The sequence below is a fragment of the Vigna umbellata genome, chromosome 6 (genome assembly GCF_029865625.1).
Source record: "Vigna umbellata cultivar VRB3 chromosome 6, Vumbellata_1.0, whole genome shotgun sequence".
In the NCBI taxonomy this organism is placed as follows: Eukaryota; Viridiplantae; Streptophyta; class Magnoliopsida; order Fabales; family Fabaceae; genus Vigna; species Vigna umbellata.
This window is the reverse complement of record NC_142170.1, coordinates 36,034,190-36,042,155: the sequence shown is the minus strand read 5'-3', so window position 1 is coordinate 36,042,155 and position 7,966 is coordinate 36,034,190. Positions and strand designations below refer to the sequence as shown.

The following is a 7,966-nucleotide window of genomic DNA, read 5'->3' as shown; positions in this document are numbered from 1 at the left end:
AACTCCGCAAATATATAGCGGATCCATCACACGTATTGGAGTTAGAAGATATCCAACTTCGGCCAGATAGAACACTGGAGATGCAACCAGTCTGCATTGAAGACAGCCGCACCAGACTTTACAAAGGGAAGGATGTTAGTCTCGTGAAAGTGGTGTGGAATGCAAAGACTGGTGACTCAACATGGGAGGTTGAAGAGGCTGTGAGAGAATTGTATCCGCACCTATTCTCTGGTAAGCTTTAGAATTTTCGAGGACGAAAATTTTTGTAGTTAGGGGGAATGTGAGAACCTGATAATTAACACACTTAAATCCATCCTATGATCACTGTTTTAATTCACCTTGCCACGTCAAAATTCCACTCTCTTTCTCTCTGCATGCACTGAATGCCATATGTCACTTTGGAAGCTTCTAAAAGCTGTAGTGGAGACCAGGTGGCAGTGAGTAACTGCTCAACCGTTTGACGAGGGAGAGAAAATAATTTCTCTGAAAACTCTTCTCTTCCTTTCATGCAATCTTCTTCTTTCTCTCGAATTCTGATTTCTCATCTTCTCTGTATTTCCCTGCACTCTTTCATCTTCTCTCTAAAATACCTCACTATCAACTCCTCTGATCTAATTTCAGAGACCGTAGACACCTTCACTGCACCGTGAGCATCAATTTGATCCGAACAGAACTGAGAACTGAACTGGTAAGTTCTCATTCTGCATAATTGTCCACTTAGTTCATGCGAACCAAAATTCTGGTTGCATGCAGGATTAGAAGTCTGATCTGTTATGATTTTTGGTGTATTAGATTTAGTGGAAGTGGTTCAGTGAATTTCTGGATAGAAAGCCGTGAGTGAAAGAGTGAAATTCTGAGCAATTGGAAGTACACTGCAGTAACAGGTAAGGGAAGCTTAGTAATTTAATTTAATGCTGTTTTAATGTTAATGACAGTAATGAAGTGCACTGGATGTTGAATTGTATGAAATATATGAATTTGAAGTATGCATGTATGAGTATGTTGCACTGGTTGTGTATGAATGTTAATGTTTGAAACTGTATATTAATGCTGGTATGTCTGCACTGGAAAATGATTAATTCGGATTGATCAGATGTTGAAAAATGTTGAATTTTATGCAGAAAATGTGCTGTATGATTTGGGATATTATTGAAGCTATGTAGAATTTGGAATGATATGTTTGGAACTGGAAATTTCTGTATTGATGATGGAGTAATATGAATTCTGTAATGTATGAAATGTATGATGGAAATGAAAACTTTAAAATTATGAATCACATGAAAATCTGTGAAGTTATCGAGTTGAAAAACCTGGAAATTTTACCTTCTCTGATCTATCATGTACGCTCGTCATCGAACGGTCTTATACCGTTCGGTTTCCCTGGAACATCACTTAGAATAAGGATTCTTTCATTTGGAAAGGACCCTGATCTGGAACGAGCGTTATTAGTTGTCAAGAGTTAGGCGTGAGCGTTCGGCTTAGCCTAGCGGGTCCAACCATTAAAAATATAAAGTGAAGTATAGTTAGGACGCTCGGTTTTGTTTACCAGCGTTCGTCCTAAGTGGCGCTTAGTATTATACTAAGCGTTCGTCCAAATGAACTCTCAATCTTAGATTGAGCGTTCGTCCCAGTTAGCGTTCGGTCTGATACTGAACGTTCGTTCCCATGCGTGTTCGTTTCCATGCACATTCGTTCCTATGTGCGTTCGTTCTATTTGGTGCTCGGTCATTGACCTGGCGTTCGTCCTGAGCAATGTTTGCTTTTATAATTGAACGCTCGTCTTATTATTGCTTCGTGAGCGAACGTATATGGCGTTCGTTCAAATTGTTAATTAACGTTCAGTCTTTGACTGGCAGTGTTGTTTTTCTGAATTCAATTATATTTGATTGTTTATCTAAATATTTCTTATTGGCTTTATCCTTTGGATTCTACCTGGAGTCTTTATAATTAAGATTCTTCTAAGTATTACCCATCTCTTCTCAGATCAGTTTTCTTCCAATTATTAAGTGTTGTAATGTAGTTAAATTGATAAATGGTACGTTTCTTTTGTTCAGAAACGTGGACGTTTGAGTACTGTATTATGTTCATCCCTATTTATTGAGTGATGAACGTTTTTTTAAAATAAAGAGAGTGAACACAGAATGAAAATTTGAATAAGAGAAATTGTGAATATGTGCGAATGGTATTTGGAATGGATTTATTGGATTGGATTATGAAAGAGCGTTCCAAGGAGGAACGTCTCCATGATGTGAATATGAGAAGTAGTGTAGTATGACCATGGATTAAGCTACTGATGGCTGTTCATCCTGATATTCCATGATTGCTCATCCTCATGTAGAGGAGAGTAGTTCATGCGTGGGAATGGCAGGAGGCCCTAGTCCTTATAGTACTTGGGCTGATAAGGGTTAACCTCGGGTGGCAGCTGTTGAGGGTATCCCAGTTACTACATCACCCGGGTGCAAAGGACGCCTGTAGATACATGGATCATACAGTCCGGACAGTCTTTAAGTATGAGAATTGGATGAGTTACTGTTTGAATGGATATGTGTTTAATATTGTATGAATTGTATGACTGATTTTATAAGTTAAATTATGTTGATTTTATTGAATTAAATTACCTAAGCTTACCCTTGCAAATTTTCCTTGTGTTGTCTACTGTCCTGTATGTCCGTCTTGTCAATGCAATGATCATCCGTTGTGGATGTGAGCAGATGGTGAGGCACCCCTTGAAACTATACTGGAAGAAGAAAATTTGGAGGATGCCAACCTTGTGGAAGTTGAAGTTAAAGCTGAGCAGTAGAGACCCGTTTCTGTATTAGCTTTAGTCACTCTTCAGTGCTGTATTTTTGATAGTTCTGTGTATAGTTTTGCAGCGCTGTTCATACAGTATTAGTAGTATTTAGTCTTTCTGTATAGCATTTTGGGACGTTGACTGTATATTTCTGCAGAACGTTTATCCAGTAACTGGTTTTGTACCTTTTATGAATTTCTAAATACTGTAAAGTGCTGCACATTCAGTTTTAAATGCGTGAGCAGTTGATGTAACTTGCTGTAGGTGCTGTTTTCTTCCAGAGCCGCTACTGTAAATCTTAAGACTGCACTATAATTACTGTAAATGTAATTTACTTCTGATCTATGGTAATTATCATTTATTGGGATGTTACATACTACTACAAAACTAAACACATATAACCGAACGATTATATTTATAGAATGAAAATGGTGACCGAACGGTTCACCCAAAACTATCCACACTATTATTACCGAACGGTCATGACCTATTCAGCAGGAGTCTCACCGTCCAGCTCCTTTTTCAGAGTAAAATCTTCCCCTTCTGCTCACACCCAAAAAGGATGATCATCGCAACGGAAAAATCGAACGGTAACATGGAGAAAACAAAAAAATGAGGGTAAGCTACTACAATTTAATTGGGCATGCATATATATACAATTCATTTCAAATACAAACAATACAAAGCTGAACACTATAGCATACCAAAACCCATGCAAATAGACATATACAGATTTAACCCTATAATACATGCATAAACCGAACACCTGACTTGACTATCCGGATTGTATGAATACGTAGCTTAAGGTCGTTCATGGACTCGGGTGGTGTAGTAACTGGAAAATCATCAGCTTCCCCCCGAGGTTAGTCCTTATAACTCATCCAAGAACCTATGGGTTAGGACCTCCTGCCATTCTCACACAATGCATTACCCATCTCTACTTGAGAATTAGTAATCATCAGAATATCAAGATGAACTCCGTGAATTTCACTATCCATATTCATACTTTACCACAACAATACACATTTCACTGAGACATTCCTCTTGGAAATTCTCTTTCACATTTACATGAAACATATACCTTAATTGAATAACAATAAAATTTCCCTTACACCTTAGATCCATACAATTATCTCAAATAATCAGAGTCACACTTTGAAAATGTTATTTAAATATAAAATAATCATTCATAGAAAGAGACCGAATGGTAACAACACAACCCCTGAATACGACCGAACGGAAACTCACTAACTATTACAAAATCGAACACTAGAGCTTAGACTGAACACTTATAATTTAACTGAACCCTTGATGTAAGACCGAACGATATTTCGCTATTCACAAATCAAGACCGAACAGTATTCAGCTATCCTCAAAATGAGACCGAACAATATTTCATACTTAAGTGATGATGAGAATTAACTGACTACTAGAATTAAATAAAATACTAACAAGAAACCGAGCACTATAACCTCAGAAAATTACTTACAGTTTATTCCGAACACTTAAGGTTAATTCCAAATACTATGAATAAAGCTTAACACTTTTAAGAACCCGATCGTTACGTCAATATGTTCAAACTATGTACAGGAATAACTATCTCAGTATAACCAGTGTATTTAAGCCTAGTACAAGGACAAGATCTAACACTAATATAGGAACCATCACTAACAAGAGTACCCAATCCGGTAAGACTGATCATTAATACATAATCATCAACACTTAAGATACCAATCACTCACCTAAAAACCGAGCGATCATGTATTGGTAAGGCTAAAATGCTAACTCTATTGATAAATTATTAACTGACCATGACCGAACGGTCGAGACAGAACACACAGCTTTTCTGCATAATTTTGCAGAACTCTTATAGACTCATACAAAACCACCAAAACCCAGAAACATACATTTCATACCATCATATCAATTAATTCCATACATGCACAGAATCATCACACACACAATTAAATTAAATAGCTTCCCTTACCTCTTAGCAGAAGAAACGCTCACAACACAGAATTTTGCCCAACACCAAAACTCTCTAAAGCTAAGATTCACTGTTTTGAAGAAAACAGACCAACCACAAGACAAAAACGTGATCAGAATCTTAGAAGAAGAAGAAGATAAACACATGCAAACATAAACTTGATTTGCATGTGCTCGAAACTAAACTTTCTTAGAAGTAGAAAGACCTACCAACTCAAACCACCACTTGACCGATTGAAAAGAGAACCTTTGCCACCAGCCAACTTCAAACACAATCTGATGAATAATCGAATGAAGGAAAACGTGAGAATCAGGGGAAGAAAGGATGATAGTTTAGAGAGAACTTAGAGAGAAGGAGGAGAAAATGAGAGTTCAGAAAGTTGGGGAAGAAAATGCATGCAGAAAGTGACACCAGATTTAAAACTTTTACTTAAATACTACCATCAAAACCGATCGGTCCACTCTGCTGCTCACACCTGTCTTTCACTTTCTGAATTTCTAAATTTTCACCCTTCCACTTGACTTCCAGTTTCTCTACATAATTTAAGGGTTCTGACAATAATTACTATATAAAATACGTAAATATTTTTTAATATATATATATAGTTTGTATTAAATTAGTTAATATTCTTAGTCAATTTGTGTAATTATTTGACTTATTTATAGTTTTGAATTATATTAAATTTTTTAATATAATTAAACATTTGAATGAAATACAATGAGAGGATAATTTTCTTTATGACGATGTTTCAGTGGATAGAATACGTAATTATTATTGGTAATATTTTATATTATTTGTACATTATAATGTTATGATATTCTTAAGTATTCTACAACCTTAAAATGTTGATATTTTATATATAATTATTTGTAACATTTTATATTAGAATGTTATAATATTCTTAACTATTCTATTTAAAACGTTAATACTTTTATATAAATTAATATTTTAAATGAAATATACCCAAAGAATAAAATAAACATTATTATCATTTATAGAGTTTAAACTTCACTTGAAAAGATTAAACGTATATCACTTAAATATAATTCTTCATTAATTTATTCATATTATGCCAATACAGTATTCAAAATACATATTTATATATGTTTTTTTTTTCTGAGATACTATCTATTTTTAAAATAGTTATCAGTTATTACTCCAACTTTCTAAGCCTATATATAAAAAATATAAAACTAAACATTTTTACTTAAAAATATGATATAAACCACACATTGTTATCACTAGTATACTCTATAGATTTTTTTTTAATTGAGAAATAATAAGATATATTTTTTACAATATTTTTTAATCGAGAAAGCACTGTTATTATTTTTACAGTATGAAATTATAAGAATAAAATAATATTTTTTATTTTTAAAAATATATAATAAAATAAAATATTAATTAAAATATAGATCTTATGAAAATTTCGACCAGGACACAAAGTGTAAAAAATGTCTTAAGAGTGTTTGTGATATAATAAAATTCATAAAAATCTCGTACAATGAGATTTTGTAATGAAAATGATCTTATGATTAGAATTTGATTCAAGGAAATAACAAAATCATTTTATTCAGAAATTTGAATTCATTATGAACCTTCTCTTCTTTTGAGTTAAGACATTATAATTTACTTTTTTTCATTGGAAAATAAAAGTATTATAATTTTAATTTTGAAATAATAATTTTAAATAATTATAAAATAAAATTTCTATAATATCATTACTCAGAATAACTTTTTTTATCCTTATAATTAATAAATTATACATATGTATTTTGAGAAACTGCAAGAAACAACTTCCACAAAATTTAAGTTACATACAATTTTAATTTTTTACTGGTATCTTTTTTGGAAATTCTGTGGAAGAAACTCATCCAAAAATACAATTAATGTTTCTATCAACATCATATATATAGCATTTTACTAATTTAATAGGTTTCAATTTATGACGATTTTCCAATTGATTTGTTCAACCAGAAACATTAAATTTTAGATTGATACACTACTTAACGCTACTTACACCACCGCACATGACCAAGTGACCTTAGCTGATAGTGTTACAAACTTCATCAACATCTTAATCTCTTTTCATCTTTTGAAGATAACTTCTCCAAATTTACTTGACTTTCAGATCGTGTGGGTCAGTCGTCACTAGTTCATGCAAGAAACTAAAGATATTAAACCTAGATTTCCTTAGTATAATTCAACAAGTCAACATGACTATTTTCGAGAAGGTAAGAAAAAAATAAATGTTTAATTAAGTTTTAAGTTTTTGATAAATTTTAGTGTATTAATTCAGTGTATGTAATTGTTTTTGTCTATTGAATACTTTAAACTTTTATACTTTTTACTTGAGTACCTGTTATTAATTTTTTTTTAATTGAGTTACATGAATATTATTTGATCTCATCATTTTACTTGTTTGTCTTTAAGAAATATAAGATTATATAATTAATATAAAATTTTACTTGTTTGTTTTTAAGAAATATAAGATTATATAATTAATATAAAATGATATTATAGTTAATATAAAATAACAACTAATTTTTTGTTTTAATTGAGAACATATTGAATAAAAAATGGTTTCATCAATGATAACGAAGAAAACAATCTTTTTATCTTTGTAGGAAATGATGTGAAAGTGATTGAAAAGTACAAATCTAACACATTTTTAATAAAAACAATAAAAATCACTTGTTATTTTATGTTAATAGAAAAATAATTTTTATGTTAATTATAAAGTTTCACATTTTTTAACTCATGAAAACAAAAACACGTAAAGGGAGAGGATAAAATAATAACTACGTCTCATAACTGATGAAAAAAAAATTAAACAATTTTAGGCAGAAGCCCAAATGGGGTGCAGATGGAAAAGGCCCACTGGGCGGCCCACATTGAAGCTGAGGCTGTAATAATCCAACATGGGTAAGACGTGTCTTAAGCGTCTCTTGCACGAGTGAAGAGAAAAGACTAAGCTACTCCAGAAGCTTCTTCCTGGGAGCGAGGCAGAGCACTGACGGTGCCGTGGAAGAGACCTACCAGAGCTTCAGAAGATGATGCCGGAGAAGAGAAAAGAAAAGCTATCAAAGGCACAAGTAAGTAAAATGCAAACTTTCCTTCATCTGATTTATTTCACTGTTGCAAAAATACATTGTTTTTCATCATCTGTAAAATATAAAGCAGAACTC

The 7,966-nt window shown here is 32.6% G+C and overlaps 1 long non-coding RNA gene across 1 annotated transcript; it reads left to right on the top strand.

Annotated features, from left to right (window-relative positions):
- The first annotated feature begins 574 nt into the window (after positions 1-574).
- Positions 575-2,801, top strand: LOC148197363 (uncharacterized). Its single transcript, XR_015780225.1, has 3 exons — positions 575-688; positions 793-884; positions 2,712-2,801. It is a non-coding gene; the product is annotated as an uncharacterized LOC148197363 (long non-coding RNA).
- The last annotated feature ends 5,165 nt before the right edge of the window (positions 2,802-7,966 follow it).